We start from the raw sequence: 17,823 nt of genomic DNA, 5'->3' as shown, positions 1-17,823 counted from the left end.
TTCTCAGATTCCACAGAAATAAGTCTAGGAAAGAGATCCACGAAATACAGATGTAACTCTGTGAGTGGAAGTCACACATCACAGAGCAGTTTCTCAGAAAGCTTCTTTCCAGATTTCATCTGAGGATATTTCCTTTTTCACCATAGCCCTCCATGGGCTTCCAAATATCACTTTGCCTATTCCACAAGAACTGTCTTAGCGAAATTCTTCTTGAATGGAAAGCTGTAACTCTGTGAGATGATTTCACGGAACACAAAGAAGTTTCTCAGAAAGCTTCTTTTTCCTTGTTATCCGAGGATATTTCCTTTGGCCCTATAGTCTTCAAAGGGATCCGAAATATCGGTTCTCAGATTCCACAGAAATAAGGGTTGCAAAGAGATCCACGAAATACAGATGTACCTCTGTGAGATGAATTAACAGAACACTAAGCAGTTTCACAGACAGCTTCTTTCCACATTTCATCTGAGGATATTTCCTTTTTCACCATAGCCCTCTATGAGCTTCCAAACATCACTTGGCCAATTCCACAAGAACTCTCTTAGAGAAAGGCTTCTTGATGGGAAAGCAGTAACTCTTGGAGATGATTTCACAGAACACTAAGAAGTTTCTCAGAAAGCTTCTTTCTATTTGTTTTGGAGGATATTTCCTTTGGCCCTATAGTCTTCACAGAAAGGGATCCGAAGTATCTGTTCTCAGATTCCACAGAAATAAGGCAAGCAAAGAGATCCACGAAATACAGATATGACTCTGTGAGATGAATTAACAGAACACTAAGGAGTTTCTCTGAATGCTTCTTTCCAGAATTCATCTAAGGATATTTCCTTTTTCACCACAGCCCTCTAGGTGCTTCGAAATATCACTTTAGAAATTCCACAAGAACTGTCTTAGCGAAAGGGTTCTTGAGGGGAAAGCTGTATCTCTGTGAGATGATTTCACAGAACACAAAGAAGTTTCTCAGAAAGCTTCTTTCTCTTTGTTATCGGAGGATATTTCATTTGGCCCTATAGTCTTCAAAGGGATCCGAAATATCTGTTCTCAGATTCCACAGAAATAAGGCTAGCAAAGAGATCCACGAAATACAGATGTAATTCTGTGAGTGGAAGTCACACATCACAAAGCAGTTTCTCTGAAAGCTTCTTTCCAGTTTTTCTCTGAGGATACTTTCTTTTTCACCATAGCCCTCTGCGGCCTTCCAAATATCACTTTGCGAATTCCACAAGAACAGGCTTAGCGACCCTCATCTTGAGGGGAAAGCTATAACTCTGTGAGATGAATTAACAAAACGCTAAGCAGTTTCTCAGAAAGCTTCTTTCCAGATTTCAACTGAGGATATTTCGTTTTTCACCATAGCCCTCTATGGGCTTCCAAATATCACTTTGTAAATAATACAAGACCTGTCTTAGAGAAAGGCTTCTTTTGGGGAAAGCTGTAACTCTGTGGGATGATTTCACAGAACACAAAGAAGTTTCTCAGAAAGCTTCTTTCTCTTTGTTATCGGAGGATGTTTCCTTTGGCCCAATTGTCTTCAAAGTGATCGGAAATATCTGTTCCCTGATTCCACAGAAATAAGGCTATCAAAGAGATCCACGAAATACAGATGTAACTCTGAGAGGGGAAGTCACACATCACAAAGCAGTTTCTCAGAAAGCTTCTTTCCAATTTTTCTCTGAGGATATTTTCTTTTTCTCCGTAGCCCTCTATGGGCTTCCAAATATCACTTTCCTTATTCCACAAGAACAGGCTTAGCGAGCGGCTTCTTGAGGGGAAAGCTGTAACTCTGTGAGATGAACTAACAAAACACCTAGCAGTTTCTCAGAAAGCTTCTTTCCAGATTTCATCTGAGGATATTTTCTTTTTCACCATAGCCCTCTATGGGCTTCCATATATCACCTTGCAAAATCCACAAGAACTGTCTTAGCGAAAGGCTTCTTGAGGGGAAAGCTGTAACTGTGTGAGATGATTTCACAGAACACAAAGACGTTTCTCAGAAAGCATCTTTCTCTTTTTGATCCAAGGATATTTCCTTTGGCCCTATAGTCCTCAAATGGATCCGAAATATCTGTTCTCAGATTCCACAGAAATAAAGCTAGCAAAGAGATCCACGAAATACAGATGAAACTCTGCGAGTTTAAATCACACATCACAAAGCAGTATCTCAGAAAGCTTCTTTCCAGATTTTCTCTGAGGATATTTTCTTTTTCCCCATAGCCCTCTATGGGCTTCCAAATATCACTTTGCGAATTCCACAAGAGCAGGCTTAGGGAGCGGCTTCTTTAGCAGAAAGCCGTAACTCTGCGAGATGAATGAACTGATCACCTAGCAGTTTCTCGGAAAACTTCTTTCCAGATTTCATCTGCGCATATTTCCTTTTTCACCTTAGACCTCTATGGGCTTCCAAATATCACTTTGCCAATTCTCCAAGAACTGTCTCAGCAAAAGGCTTCTTAAGGGGAAAGCTGTAACTCTGTGAAATGATTTCACAGAACACAAAGAATTTTCTCAGAAAGCTTCTTTCTCTTTGTTATCGGAGGATATTTCCTTTGGCCCTATACTCTTCAAAGGGATCGGAAATATCTATTTTCAGATTCCAAAGAAATAAGGCTAGCAAGGAGATCCACGAAATACAGATGTAACTCTGTGAGTGGAAGTCACACATCACAAAGCAGTTTCCCAGAAAGCTTCTTTCCAGTTTTTCTCTGAGTATATTTTATTTTCACCATAGCCCTCTATGGGCTTCCAAATATCACTTTCGAATTCCACAAGAACAGGCTTAGCGAGCGGCTTCTTGAGGGGAAATCTGTAACTTTGTGAGATGAATTAACAGAACACTAAGCAGTTTCCCAGAAACCTTCTTTCCAGATTTCATCTGAGGATATTTCCTTTTTCCCCATAGCTCTCTATGGGCTTCCAAATATTACTTTGCCAATTCCACAAGAACTGTCTTAGCCAAAGGCTTCTTGAGTTGAAAGCTGTAACTCTGTGAGATGATTTCACAGAACACAAAGAAGTTTCTCAGAAAGTTTCTTTCTCTTCGTTATCATAGGATATTTCCTTTGGCCCTATAGTCTTCAAAGGGATCGGAAATATTTGTTGTCAGATTCCACAGAAATAAGACTAGCAAAGAGATCCACGAAATAGAGATGAAACTCTATGAGTAGAAGTCACACATCACACAGCAGTTTCTCAGAAAGCTTCTTTCCAGATTTTATCTGAGGATATTTCCTTTTTCACCATGGCCCTCTATGGGCTTCCAGATATCACTTTTCCAATTCCGGAAGAACTGTCTTAGCGAAAGGCTTCTTAACGGGAAAGCTGTAACTCTGTGAAATGATTTCACAGAACACAAAGAAGTTTCTCAGAAAGCTTCTTTCTCTTTGTTATCGGAGGATGTTTCCTTTTGCCCTCTAGTCTTCAAAGGGATCCGAAATATCTCTTCTCACATTCCACAGGAATAAGGCTATCAAAGAGATCCACGAAATGCAGATGTAACTCTGTGAGTGGAAGTCACACATCAGAAAGCAGTTTCTGAGCTAGATTCTTTCCAGTTTTTCTATGAGCATAATTTATTTTTCACCATAGCCCTCAAGGGCTTACAAATATCACTTTGCGAATTCCAGAAGAGTAGGCTTAACGAGCGGCTTCTTGAGGGGAGAGCTGTAACTCTGTGAGATGAATTAACAGAACACTAAGCAGTTTCTCAGAAAGCTTCTTTCAAGATTTCATCTGAGGATATTTCCTTTTTCACCATAGCCCTCTAGGGGTTCCAAATATCACTGTGCCAATACCACAAGAACTGTCTTAGCGAAAGGTTTTTTAAGGGGAAAGCTGTAATTCTGTGAGATGATTTCACAGAACACAAAGAAGTATCTCAGAAGCATTCTTTCTCTTTGTTATCGGAGTATATTTCCTTTGGCCCTATAGTCTTCAAAGGGATTCGAAATATCTGTTCTCAGATTCCACAGAAATAAAGCTAGCAAAGAGATCCAGGAAATACAGATGAAACTCTGTGAGTGGAAGTCACACATCACAAAGCAGTTTCTCTGAAAGCTTCTTTCCAGTTTTTCTCTGAGGATATTTTGTTTTTCACCATAGCCCTCTATGGGCTTCCAAATATCACTTTGCAAATTCCACAGGAAAATGCTTAGCGAGCGGCTTCTTGAGGGGAAAGGTGTAACTCTGTGAGATGAATTAACAGATCACCTAGCAATTTCTCAGAAAGCTTCCTTCCAGATTTCATCTGAGGATATTTCCTTTTCACCATAGACCTATATGGGCTTCCAAATATCACTTTGCCAATTCCCCAGAACTGTCTTAGCGAAAGGCTTCTTAAGGGGAAAGTTGTAATTCTGTGACATGATTTCACAGAAGACAAAGAAGTTTCTCAGAAAGCTTCTTTCTCTTTGTTATCCGAGGATATTTCCTTTGGCCCTATATTCTTCAAAGGGATCCGAAATATCTGTTTTCAGATTCCACAGAAATCAGGCTAGCAAAGAGATCCACGAAATACAGATGTAACTCTGTGAGTGGAAGTCACACATCACAAACCAGTTTCTCAGAGAGCTTCTCTCCAGTTTTTCTCTGAGGATAATTTCTGTTTCACCATAGCCCTCTATGGGCTTCCAAATATAACTTTGCAAATTCCTCAAGAACAGGCTTAGCGAGCGGATTCTTAAGAGGAAAGCTGTAACTCTGTGAGATGAATTAACAGAACACTAAGGAGATTCTCAGAAAGCTTCTTTCAAGATTTCATCTGAGGATATTTCCTTTTTCACCATAACCGTCTGTGGGCTTCCAAATATCACTTTGCAAATAATGCAAGAACTGTCTTAGAGAAAGGCTTCTTTTGGGGAAAGCTGTAACTCTGTTGGATGATTTCACAGAACACAAAGAAGTTTCTCAGAAAGCTTCTTTCTCTTTGTTATCGGAGGATATTTCCTTTGGCCCTCTAGTCTTCAAAGGGATCCGAAATATCTGTTCTCAGATTCCACAGAAATAAGGCTATCAAAGAGATCCACGAAATACAGATGTAACTCTGTGAGTGGAAGTCACACATCACAAGCACTTTCTCAGAAAGCTTCTTACCAATTTTTCTCTAAGGATATTTTCTTTTTCACCATAGCCCTCTATGGGCTTCCAAATATCACTTTGCGAATTCCACAAGAACAGGCTTAGCGAGGGGCTTCTTGAGGGGAAACCTGTAACTCTGTGAGATGAATTAACAGAACACCTATCAGTTTCTCAGAAAGCTTCCTTCCAGATTTCATCTGAGGATATTTCCTTTTTCACCATAGCCCTCTATAGGCTTCCATATATCACTTTGCAAATTCCACAAGAACTGTCTTAGCGAAAGGCTTCTTGAGGGGAAAGTTGTATCTCCATGAGATGATTTCACAGAACACAAAGTAGTTTCTCAGAAAGCTTCTTTCTCTTTGTTATCGGAGGTTATTTCCTTTGGCCCTATAGTCTTCAAAGGGATCCGAAATATCTGTTCTCAGATTCCACAGAAATAAGGTTAGCAGAGAGATCCACGAAATACAGATGTAACTCTGCAAGTGGAAGTGACACATCACAAAGCAGTTTTTCAGAAAGCTTCCTTACGGTTTTTCTCTGAGGATATTTTCTTTTTCCCCATAGCCTTCTAAGGGCTTCCGAATATCACATTGCGAATTCCAGAAGAACAGGCTTAGGGAGCGGCTTTTTGAGGGGAAAGCTGTAACTCTGTGAGATAAATTAACAGAACACTAAGCAGTTTCTCAGAAAGCTTCTTTCCAGATTTCATCTGAGGATATTTCCTTTTTCACCATAGTCCTGTATGGGCTTCCAAATATCACCTTGCGAATTCCAGAAGAACTGTCTTAGCGAAAGTCTTCTTGAGTGGGAAGCTGTAACTCTGTGAGATGATTTCACAGAACACAAAGAAGTTTCTCAGAAAGCTTCTTTCTCTTTTTTATCGGAGGATATTTCCTATAGCCCTATAGTCTTCAAACGGATCCGAAATATCTGTTCTCAGATTCCACAGAAATAACGCTAGCAAAGAAATCCACGAAATAGAGATGTAACTCTCTGAGTGGAAGTCACCCATCACAACGCAGTTTCTCAGAAAGCTTCTTTACAGTTTTTCTCTGAGGATATTTTCTTTTTCACCTTAGCCTTCTATGGGCGTCAAAATATCACTCTGCGAATTCCACAAGAACAGGGTAGCGACCGGGTTCTTGAGGGAAAGCGGTATCTCTGAGAGATGAATTAACAGAACACTAAGCAGTTTCTCAGAAAGCTTCTTTCCAGATTTCATCTGAGGATATTTCCTTTTTCACCATAGCCCTCTAGGGGTTCCAAATATCACTTGGCCAATTCCACAAGAACTGTCTTAGTGAAAGGTTTTTTAAGGGGAAAGCTGTAACTCTGTGAGATGATTTCACAGAACACAAAGAAGTTTCTCAGAAACCTTCTTTCTCTTTGTTATCGGAGGATATTTCCTTTGGCCCTATAGTCTTCATAGGGATCCGAAATATCTGTTCTCAGATTCCACAGAAATAAGACTAGCAAAGAGATCCACGAAATACAGATGTAACTGTGTGAGTGGAAGTCACACATCACAAAGCAGTTTGTCAGAAAGCTTCTTTCCAGTTTTTCTCTGAGAATATTTTCTTTTTCCCCATAGCCCTCTAGGGGCTTCTAAATATCACATTGCGAATTCCAGAAGAACAGGCTTAGGGAGTTGCTTTTTGAGGGGAAAGCTGTAACTCTGTGAGATGAATTAATAGAACACTAAGCAGTTTCTCAGAAAGCTTCTTTCCAGATTTCATCTGAGGATATTTCCTTTTTCACCATAGCCCTCTATGGGCTTCAAAATATCACTTTACAAATTCCACAAGAATTGTCTTAGCGAAAGTCTTCTTGAGGGGAAAGCTGTAACTCTGTGAGATGATTTCACAGAACACAAAGACGTTTCTCAGAAAGCTTCTTCCTCTTTCCTATCGGAGGATATTTCCTTTGGCCCAATAGTCTTCAAAGGGATCCGAAATATCTGTTCTCAGATTCCACACAAATAAGGCTAGCAAAGAGATCCACGAAATACAGATGTAACTCTATCNAACACTAAGCAGTTTCTGAGAAAGCTTCTTTCCAGATTTCGTCTGAGGATATTTCCTTTTGCAACATAGCCCTCTATGGGCTTCCAAATATCACTTTTCAAATTCCCCAAGAACTCTCTTAGCGAAAGGCTTCTTGAGGGGAAAGCTATAACTGTGTGAGATGATTTCAGAGAACACAAAGAAGATTCTAAGAAAGCTTCTTTCTCTTTGTTATCGGAGGATATTTCCTTTGGCCCTATAGTCTTCAAAGGAATCCAAAATATCTGTCCTCAGATTCCACAGAAATAAGGCTAGCAAAGAGATCCACGAAATACAGATGTAATTCTGTGAGTAGAAGTCACACATGACAAAGCAGTTTATCAGAAAGATTCTTTCCAGTTTTTCTCTGAGGATATTTTCTTTTTCATCGTTGCCCTCTGTTGGCTTCCAAATATCACTTTGAGAATTCCACAATAACTGGCTTCGGGAGCCGCCTCTTGTGGGGAAAGCTGTAACTCTGTGAGATGAATTATCAGAACACTAAGCAATTTCTCAGAAAGCTTCCTTCCAGATTTCATCTGAGGATATTTTCTGTTTCACCATAGCCCTCTATGGGCTTCCAAATATCACTTTGCAAATTCCACAAGAACTGTCTTAGCGAAAGGCTTCTTGAGGGGAAAGCTGTAACTCTGTGAGATGATTTCACAGAACACAAAGAAGTTTCTCAGAATGCTTCGTTCTCTTTGTTATCGGAGGATATTTCCTTGGGCCCTATAGTCTGAAAGGGATCAGAAATATCTGTTCTCAGATTCCACAGAAATAAGACTAGCAAAGTGATCCACGAAATACAGATGTAACTCTGTGAGTGGACGTCACACATCACAAAGTAGTTTCTCAGAAAGCTTCTTTCCAGTTTTTCTCTGAGAAAATTTTCTTTTTCACCATAGCCCTCTATGGGCTTCCAGATATCACTTTGCGAATTCCACAAGAACAGGTTTAGTGAGCGGCTTCTTGAGGGGAAAGCTGTAGCTCTGTGAGATGAATTAACAGAACACTAAGCAGTTTCTCAGAAAGCTTCTTTACAGATTTCATCTGAGGATATTTCCTTTTTCACCATAGCCCTCTATGGGTTTCCAAATATCACTTTGCAAATTCCAAAAGAACTGTCTTAGCGAAAGGCTTCATAAGAGAAAAGCTGTAACTGTGTGATATGATTTCACAGAACACAAAGAAGTTTCTCCGAAAGCTTCTTTCTCTTTGTTATCGGAAGATATTTCCTTTGGCCCTATAGTCTTCAAAGGGATGCGAAATATCTGTTCTCTGATTCCACAGAAATAAGGCTAGCAAAGAAATCCACGAAATACAGATGTAATTCTGTGAGATGAATTAACAGAACACTAAGCAGGTTCTCAGAAAGCTTCTTTCCAGTTTTAATGTGAGCATATTTCCTTTTTCACCATAGCCCTCCATGGGCTTCCAAATATCACTTTGCAAACTCCACAAGAACAGTCTTAGCGAAAGTCTTCTTGAGCAGAAAGAAGTAACTCTGTGAGATGATTAAACAGAACACAAAGAAGTTTCTCTGAAAGCTTCTTTCTCTTTGTTATTGGAGGATATTTCTTTTGGGTCTATAGTCTTCAAAGGGATCTGAAATATCAGTTCTCTAATTCCACAGAAATAAGGCCTGGAAACACATCCACGAAGTACAGATGTAACTCTGTGAGTGGAAGTCACACATCACAAAGCAGTTTCTCAGAAAGCTTCTTTCCAGTTTTTCTCTGAGGATATTTTCTTTTTCACCATAGCCCTGTATGAGCTTCCAAATATCACACTGCGAATTCCACAACAAGGGGCTTAGCGAACGGCTTCTTGAGGGGAAAGCTGTAACTCTGTGAGATGAATTAACAGAACACTAAGCAGTTTCTCAGAAAGCTTCTTCCCAGATTTCATCTGAGGATATTTCCTTTTTCACCGTAGCCCTCTATCGGCATGGAAATATCACTTTGAAAATTCCACAAGAACTGTCTTAGCGAAAGGCTTCTTGAGGGGAAAGCTGTAACTCTGTGAGATGACTTCACAGAACACAAAGAAGTTTCTCAGAAAGATTCTTTCTCTTTATTCTCGGAGGATATTTCCTTTGGCCCTATAGTCTTCTAAGGGATCCGAAATATCAGTTCTCTTATTCCATAGAAATAAGGCTAGCAAACAGTTCCATGAAACACTGCTGTAACCCTGTGAGTGGAAATCACACATCATAAAGCAGTTTCTCAGAAATTTTCTTTCCAGTTTCTCTCTGAGAATATTTTTTTTTTAACCTTAGCCCTTTAAGGGCTCCCAAATATCACTTTGCACATTCCACAAGCACATGCTTAGCGAACGGCTTCTTGAGGGGAAAGCTGTAACTCTGGGAGATGATTTCACAGAACACAAAGAAGTTTCTCAGAAAGCTTCTTTCTCTTTGTTATCGGAGGATATTTCCTTTGGCCCCGAAGTCTTCAAAGGGATCCGAAATATCAGTTCTCAGATTCGACAGAAATAAGGCCAGTAAAAAGATCCACGAAATACAGATGTAACTCTGTGAGTGGCAGTCACACATCACAAAGCAGTTTCTTAGAAAGCTTCTTTCCAGTTTTTCTCTGAGGATATTCTCTTTTTCACCATAGCCCTCTAAGGGCTTCCAAATATCACTTTGCAATTTTACCAAGAACAGGCTTCGCAAACGGCTTCTTGAGGGGAAAGGTGTAACTCTGTGAGGTGATTTCACAGAACACAAAAAAGTTTCTCAGAAATCCTCTTTGTCTTTGTTATCTGAGGATATTTCCTTTGGCCCTATAGTCTTCAAAGGGATCCGAAATATTAGTTCTCATATTCCACTGAAATAGGCTAGCAAACAGATACACGAAATACAGATGTACCACTTTGAGTGGAAGTCACACATCATAAAGCAGTTTCTCAGAAAGCTTCTTTCCAATTTTATCTGAGGATATTTTGTTTTTCACCTTAGCCCTCTAAGGGCTTGCAAATATCACTTTGCAAATTCCACAAGAACAGGCTTAGCGACCGGCTTCTTGAAGGGAAAGCTGTAACCCTGTGAGATGATTTCCCAGAACACTAAGCAGTTTCTCAGAAAGCTTCTTTCCATATTTCAACTGAGGATATTTCCTTTTTCACCGTAGTCCACTATGAGGATGGAAATATCACTTTGCAAATTAAACAAGAACAGGCTTCGCGAACGGCTTATTGAGGGGAAAGCTTTAACTCTGTGAGATGATTTCACAGAACACAAAGAAGTTTCTCAGAAACCTTCTTTCCCTTTCTTAACGGAGGATATTTCCTTTGGCCCTATAGTCTTAAAAGGTATCCGGAATATCAGTTCTCAGATTCCACAGGAATAGTCGAGCAATCAGATCGATGAAATACAGATATATCTCTGTGACTGGAAGTCACACATCACAAAGCAGTTTCTAAGAAAGCTTCTTTCCAGTTTTTCTCTGAGAATATTTTCTTTTTCACCTTAGCCCTCTAAGGACTTCCAAATATCACTTTGCAAATTCAACAAGAACACGCTTAGCGAACGGCTTCTTGAGGTGATAGCTGTAACTCTGTGAGATGATTTCACAGAACACTAAGCAGTTTCTCCAAAAGCTTCTTTCCATATTTCATCTGAGGATATTTACTTTTTCACCGTAGCCCTCTATAGGCATAGAAATATCACTTGCAAATTCCACATGAACAGGCTTAGCGAAAGGCTTCTTGAGGGGAAAGCTGTAACTCTGTGAGATGATTTCACAGAACACAAAGAAGTTTCTCAGAAAGCTTCTTTCTCTTTGTTATCAGAGGAAATTTCCTTTGGCCCTATAGTCTTCAAACGGATCCGAAATATCAGTTCTCAGATTCCACAGAAATAAGGCTAGGAAAGAGATACACGAAATACATATGTAACTCTGTGAGTGGAAATCACACATCACAGAGCAGTTTCTGAGAAATCTTCTTTCCAGATTTCATCTGAGGATATTTCCTTTTTCACCATAGCCCGCTATGAGCTTCCAAATATCACTTTGCAAATTCCACAAGAACAGGCTTAGCGAGCGGCTTCTTGAGGGGAAAGCTGTTACTCTGTGAGGTGATTTCACAGAACACAAAGAAGTTTCTCAGAAAGCTTCTTTCTGTTTGTTATATGAAGATATTTCCTTTGGCCCTATAGTCTTTAAAGGGATCCGAAATATCAGTTCTCAGATTCCACAGAAATAGGGTAGCAAATAGATACACGAAATACAGATGTAACTCTGTGAGTGGAAGTCACACATCACAAAGCAGTTTCTCATAAAGCTTCTTTCCAGTTACTCTCTGAGGATATTTTCTTTTTCAACATACCCCTCTATGCGATTCCATATATCACTCTGCAAATTAAACAAGAACAAGCTTCGCGAACGGCTTCTTGAGGGCAAACTGTAACTCTGTGAGAAGATTTCACAGAACACTAAGCAATTTCTCAGAAAGCTTCTTTCCAGATTTCATCTGAGGATATTTCCTTTTTCACCATAGCCCTCTATGGGCATCGAAATATCACTTGCAAATTCCACAAGAACAGACTTAGCAAAAGGCTTCTTGAGGGGAAAGCTGTAACTCTGTGAGATGATTTCACAGAACACAAAGCAGTTTCTCAGAAAGCTTCTTTCTCTTTGTTTTCGGAGGATATTTCCTTTTGCCCCATAGTCTTCAAAGGGATCCGAAATATCAGTTCTCAGATTCCACAGAAATAAGGCTAGAAAACAGATCCATGAAACACTGCTGTAACGCTGTGAGTGGAAGTCACACATCACAAAGCAGTTTCTCAGAAAGCTTCTTTACAGTTTTTCTCTGAAGATATTTCCTTTTTCACCATAGCCCTCTATGAGCTTCCAAATATCACTTTGCAAATTCCACAAGAACAGACTTAGCGAACGGCTTCTTGAGGGGAATCTGTAACTCTGTGAGATGATTTCACAGAACACAAAGAAGTTTCTCACAAAGCTTCTTATTCTTTGTTATTGGAGGATATTTCCTTTGGCCCCGAAGTCTTCAAAGGGATCAGAAATATCATTTCTCAGATTTTACGGAAATAGGCTAGCAAACAGATCCACGAAATACAGCTGAAACTCTGTGAGTGGAAGTCACACATCACAAACCAGTTTCTCAGACAGCTTCTTTCCAGTTTTTCTCTGAGGATAATTTCTTTTTCACCATAGCCCTCTATGGGCTTCCAAATATCACTTTGCAAATTCCACAAGAACAGGCTTAGGGAACGGCTTCTTGAGGGGAAAGCTGTAACTCTGTGAGATGAATTAACAGAACACTAAGCAGTTTCTCAGAAAGCTTCTTCCCAGTTTTCATCTGAGGAGATTTCCTTTTTCACCGTAGCCCTCTATGGGCATGGAAATATCACTTTGGAAAATCCACAAGAACAGGCTTAGCGAAAGGCTTCTTGAGGGGAAAGCTGTAACTCTGTGAGATGATTTCATAGAACACAAAGAAGTTTCTCAGAAAGATTCTTTTTCCTTGTTATTGGAGGATATTTCCTTTGGCCCTGTAGTCTTCAAAGAGATCCGAAATATCAGTTCTCAGATTATACAGAAATAACGCTAGCAAACAGATCCACGAAACACAGCTGTAACTCTGTGAGAGAAGTCACACATCACAAAGCAGTTTCTCAGAAAACTTCTTTCCAGTTTTTCTCTGAGGATATTTTTTTTTCACCATAGCCCTCTATGGGCTTCCAAATATCACTTTGGAAATTCCACAAGAACAGTCTTAGCAAACGGCTTCTTGAGGGGAATGCTGTAGCTCTGTGAGATGATTTCACAGAACACTAAGCAGTTTCTCAGAAAGCTTCTTTCCAGATTTCTTCTGAGGATATTTCCTTTTTCACAGTAGCCCTCTATGGGCAAAGAAATATCACCTTGCAAATTCCACAAGAACAGGCTTAGTGAACGGCTTCTTGAGGGGAAGCTCCCATAACAAAGAGAAAGCAGCTTTCTGAGTAACTTGTTTGTGTTCTGTGAAATCATCTCACAGAGTTACAGCTTTCCCCTCAAGAAGCCTTTCGCTAAGACTGTTCTTGTGGAATTTGCAAAGTGACATATGGAAGCCCATGGAGGTGTATGGTGGAAAAGGAAATATCCTCAGATGAAAACTGGAAAGAAGCTTTCTGAGAAACTGCTTAGTGTTCTGTTAATCCATCTCACAGAATCACCGCTTTCCCGTCAAAAAGCCGTTCCCTGAGCCTGTTCTTCTGGAATTTTCAAAGTGATATTTGGAAGCCCATATTGGGCTACGGTGAAAAAGAAAATATCCTCAGAGAAAAACTGAAAAGAAGCTTTCTTAAAAACTGCTTTATGATGTGTTCTTCCACTCAGGGTTAAAGCTGTATTTCGTGGATCTCTTTGCTAGCTTTATTTCTGTGAAAGTTGAGAAGTGATATTTCGGATCCCTTTGAAGTCTATAGGGCCCAATGAAATAACCTCCGATAGCAAAGAGAAACTTTCCGAGAAACTTATTTGTGTTCTGTGAAACTATCTCACTGAGTTAGAGCTTTCCCCTCAATTAGCCGTCCACTAAGCCTCTTATTGTGGAATTCGCAAAGTGATATTTGGAAGCACATAGAGGGCTATGGTAAAAAAGGAAATATCCTCAGGGAAAAACTGGAAAGAAGCTTTCTGAGAAACTGCTTTGTGATGTGTGACTTCCACTCCAAGAGTTACAGCTGTGTTTCATGGATCTGTTTCCTAGCCTTATTTCTGTGGAATCTGAGAACTGATATTTCGGATCCCTTTGAAGACTATAGGGCCAAAGGAAATATCCTCCGAAAACAAAGTGAAAAAAGCTTTCTGAGAAACTTCTTTGTGTGCTGTGAAATCAACTCACACAGTTACAGCTTTCCCTTCCAGACGCCTTTCGCTAAGACTGTTCTTGATTAATTTGCAAAGTGATATTTGGAAGGCCATGGAGGGCTATGGTGAAAGAGAAAGCATCCTCCGATGAAAACTGGAAAAAAGATTTCTGAGAAACTCCATGGTGTTCTCCTAATTCATCTCACAGTGTTACAGCTTTCCCATGAAGAAGCCGTTCGCTAAGCCTGTTCTTTTTGAATTTGCAAAGTGATATTTGGAAGCCCATGGAGGGCTGTGTTGTAGAGGGAAATATTCTCAAATGAAAATTCGAAAGAAGCTTTCTGAGAATCTGCTTAGTGTTCTGTTAATTCATCTCAAAGAGTTAGAGCTTTCCTCTCAAGAAGCCGTTCGTTAAGCCTGTTCTTGTGGAATTTGCATAGCGATATTTGGAAGCCCTTAGAGGGATATGGTGAAAGAGAAAATATCCTCGGAGAAAAACTGGAAAGATGCTTTCTGAGAAACTGCTTTGTGATGAGTGACTTCAAATCACAGAGTTACAGCTGTGTTTCCTGGATCTGTTTCCTAGTCTTATTTCTGTGGAATCTGAGAACTTATATTTCGGATCCCATGGAAGACTATAGGGCCAAAGGAAATAACCTCGGAAAACAAAGTGAAAGATGCTTTCTGAGAAACTCTTTTGTGTGCTGTGAAATTACCTCACACAGTTACAGCCTTCCTCTCAAGAGGCCTTTCGCAAAGACTGTTCTTGTGGAATTTGTAAAGTGATATTTTGAAGCCCATTGAGGTGTATGTTGAAAAAGGAATTATTCTCAGATGAAAATTGGAAAGCAGCTTTCTGAGAAACTTCTTTTTGTTCTCCGTAATCATCTCACAGAGTTACAGCTTACCCCTCAAGAAGCGTTTCGCTAAGACTGATCTTGTGGAATTTGCAAAGTGATATTTGGAAGCCCATGGATGGCTATGGTGAAAAATTAAATATCCTCAGATGAAAACTGGAAAGAATCTTTCTGAATAACTGCCTACTGTTCTGTTAATTCATCTAACAGAGTTACAGCTTTCCCATCAAGAATCCATTCGTTAAGCCTCTTCTTGTGGAATTTGCAAAGTGGTATTTGGAAGCCCACAGAGAGCTATGTTGAAAAAGAAAATAGCCTCTGACAAAAACTGGAAAGAAGCTTTCTGAGAACTGCTTTGTAAAGTGTGACTTCCACTCACAGATTTACATCTGTATTTCGTGGACGGTTTGCTACCCTTATTTTTGTGGAATCTGAGAACTGATATTTCGGATCCCTTAGAAGATAATAGGTCCAAAGGAAATATCCTCCCATATCAAAGAGAAAGAAGCTTTCTGAGAAACTTCTTTGTGTTCTGTGAAATCATCTCACAGAGTTACAGTTTACCCCTCAAGAAGCCTTTCGCTAAGACTATTCTTGTGGAATTTGCAAAGTCATATTTGGAAGCCCCTGGAGGGCTACAGTGAAGAGTAAATATCCTCAGAAGAAAACTGGAATGAAGTTTTCTGACCAACAGCTTACTGTTCTGTTAATTCACCTCATAGAGTTACAGGTTTCCCCTCAATAAGCCGTTCGCTAAGCCTGCTCTTGTGAAATATCCAAGAGATATTTGGAAGCCCATGGAGGGCAATTTGAAAAAGGAAATATACTCAGATGAAAACTGGAAAGAAGTTTTGTCAGAAACTGTTTAGTGTTCTCCTAATTCATCTCACAGAGCTACAGCTTTCCCCTCAAGAAGCCGTTCACTGAGCCTGCTCTTTTGGAATTTGAAAAGTGATATTTGGAAGCCGATAGAGGGCTATGGTGAAAAAGAAAATATACTCAAAAAAAATTGGAAGAATGTTTGTGAGAAACTGCTTTTTGATGTGTGACTTCCACTCACAGTCTGACATCTGTATTTCCGGGATCTGTTTGCTAGCCTTCTTTCTGTGGAATCTGACTACACATATTTTGGATCCCTATGAAGTCTACAGGGCGAAAGTAAATATCCTTCGATAACAAAGAGAAATAAGCTTTCTGAGAATCTTCTTTGTGTTCTGAGAAATCAGCTCTCAGAGTTACAGATTTCTCCTCAAGAAGCCTTTGCTGAGACTGTTCTTGTGGAATTTGCATAGTGATATTTGGAAGCCCATGGAGGGCTATGATGAAATAGGAAATATCCTCAGATGAAAACTGGATAGAAGCTTTCTGAGAAACTGTTTAGTGTTCTCTTAATTCATCTCCCAGAGTTACAGCTCTCTCCTCAGGATGCCGTTCGTTAATCCTCTTTTGAGGAATTTACAAAGTGACATTTAGAATTCCACAGAGGGCTAAGGTGAAAAAGAAAATATCCCCAGAGAAAAACTGGAAAGAAGCTTTCTGAGAAACTGCTTTGTGATATGTGACTTCCACTGACAGAGTTACAGCTGTATTTCGTGGATATGTTTGCTAGCCTTATTTCTGTGGAATCTGAGAACGGATATTCCAGATCACTTGAGAATATAGGTCCAAAGGAAATATCCTCCGAAAACAAAAAAAGGAAGCTTTCTGAGAAACTTCTTTGTGTTCTGTGAAATCATCTCACAGAGTTACAGCTTTCCCCTCAGGAAGCGTTTCGCTAAGACAGTTCTTGTGGAATTTGCAAAGTGATATTTGGAAGCCCATGGAGGGCTATGGTGAAAAAGGAAATATCCTCAGTGGAAAACTGGAAATAAGCTTTCTGGGAAACTGCTTAGTGTTGTGTTAATTCATCTCACAGAGTTACAGCTTCCCCTCAAGAAGCCGTTCACTAAGCCCGTTGCTGTGAAATTCGCAAAGTGATATTTGGAAGCCCATAGAGGGCTATGGTGAAAAAGATAATATCCTCAGAGAAAAACTGGAAAGAAGGTTTCTGAGAAACTGCTTTGAGAAGTGTGACTTCCACTCCCAGATTTACAGCTGTATTTCATGGTTCTGTTTGCTACCCTTATTTCTGTGGAATGTGAGAACTGATATTTTGGATCCCATTGAAGACTACAGGGCAAACGGAAATATCCTCCAATAACAAAGAGAAAGAAGCTTTCTGAGAAAGTTCTTCATGTTCTATGAAATCATCTCACAGAGTTACAGCTTTCCCCTCAAGGAGACTTTTTCTAAGACAGTTCTTGTGGAATTTGCAAAGTGATATTTGGAAGCCCAAGTAGGGCGATTGTAAAAAAGGAAATATCCTCAGATGAAATCTGGAAAGAATCTTTCTGAGAAACCGCTAAGTGTTCTCTTAATTCATCTCACAGTGTTAGAGATTTCCCTTCAAACAACCGTTCGCTAAGCCTGTTGTTGTTGATTTCGAAAGGTGGTATTGGAAGCCCATAGAGGGCTATGGTGAAAAAGAAAATATCCTTAGAGAAAAACTGGAAAGAAGATTTCTGAGAAACTGTCTTGTGATGTGTGACTTCGAATCAGAGATTTACATCTGTATTTCGTGGATTTGTCTCTTAACCTTATTTCTGGGGAATCTTAGAACTGGTATTTCAGTACCCTTTGAAGACTAAAGGGCCAAGGGAAATATCCTCCGAAAACCAAGAGAAAGAACCTTTTTGAGAAACTTCTTTGTTTTCTGTGAAATCATCTCTCAGAGTTACAGCTTTCCCCTCAAGAAGCCTTTTTCTAAGACAGTTCTTGTGGAGTTTGTAAAGTGATATTTGGAAACCCATGGAGGGCTATGGTGAAAAAGGAAATATCCTCAGATGAATCTGGAAAGAAGCCTTCTGAGAAACTGCTTAGTGTTCCGTTAATTCATCTCACAGAGTTACAGCTTTCCCCTCAAGAAGCCACTCGTTAAGAGTGTTCCGGTGAAATTTGCAAAGTGATATTTGGAAGCCCATAGAA

The 17,823-nt window shown here is 39.8% G+C and overlaps 1 pseudogene; it reads right to left on the bottom strand.

The window, feature by feature from the left end:
* Positions 1-5,100: 5,100 nt before the first annotated feature.
* On the bottom strand, positions 5,101-16,714 carry LOC112625745 (annotated as a pseudogene).
* Between the last annotated feature and the right edge of the window lie 1,109 nt (positions 16,715-17,823).

This window comes from Theropithecus gelada, chromosome 6 (assembly GCF_003255815.1).
Source record: "Theropithecus gelada isolate Dixy chromosome 6, Tgel_1.0, whole genome shotgun sequence".
NCBI lineage: Eukaryota > Metazoa > Chordata > Mammalia > Primates > Cercopithecidae > Theropithecus > Theropithecus gelada.
The sequence above is the reverse complement of the archived record's forward strand: the minus strand, read 5'-3'. Positions and strand labels throughout refer to the sequence as shown.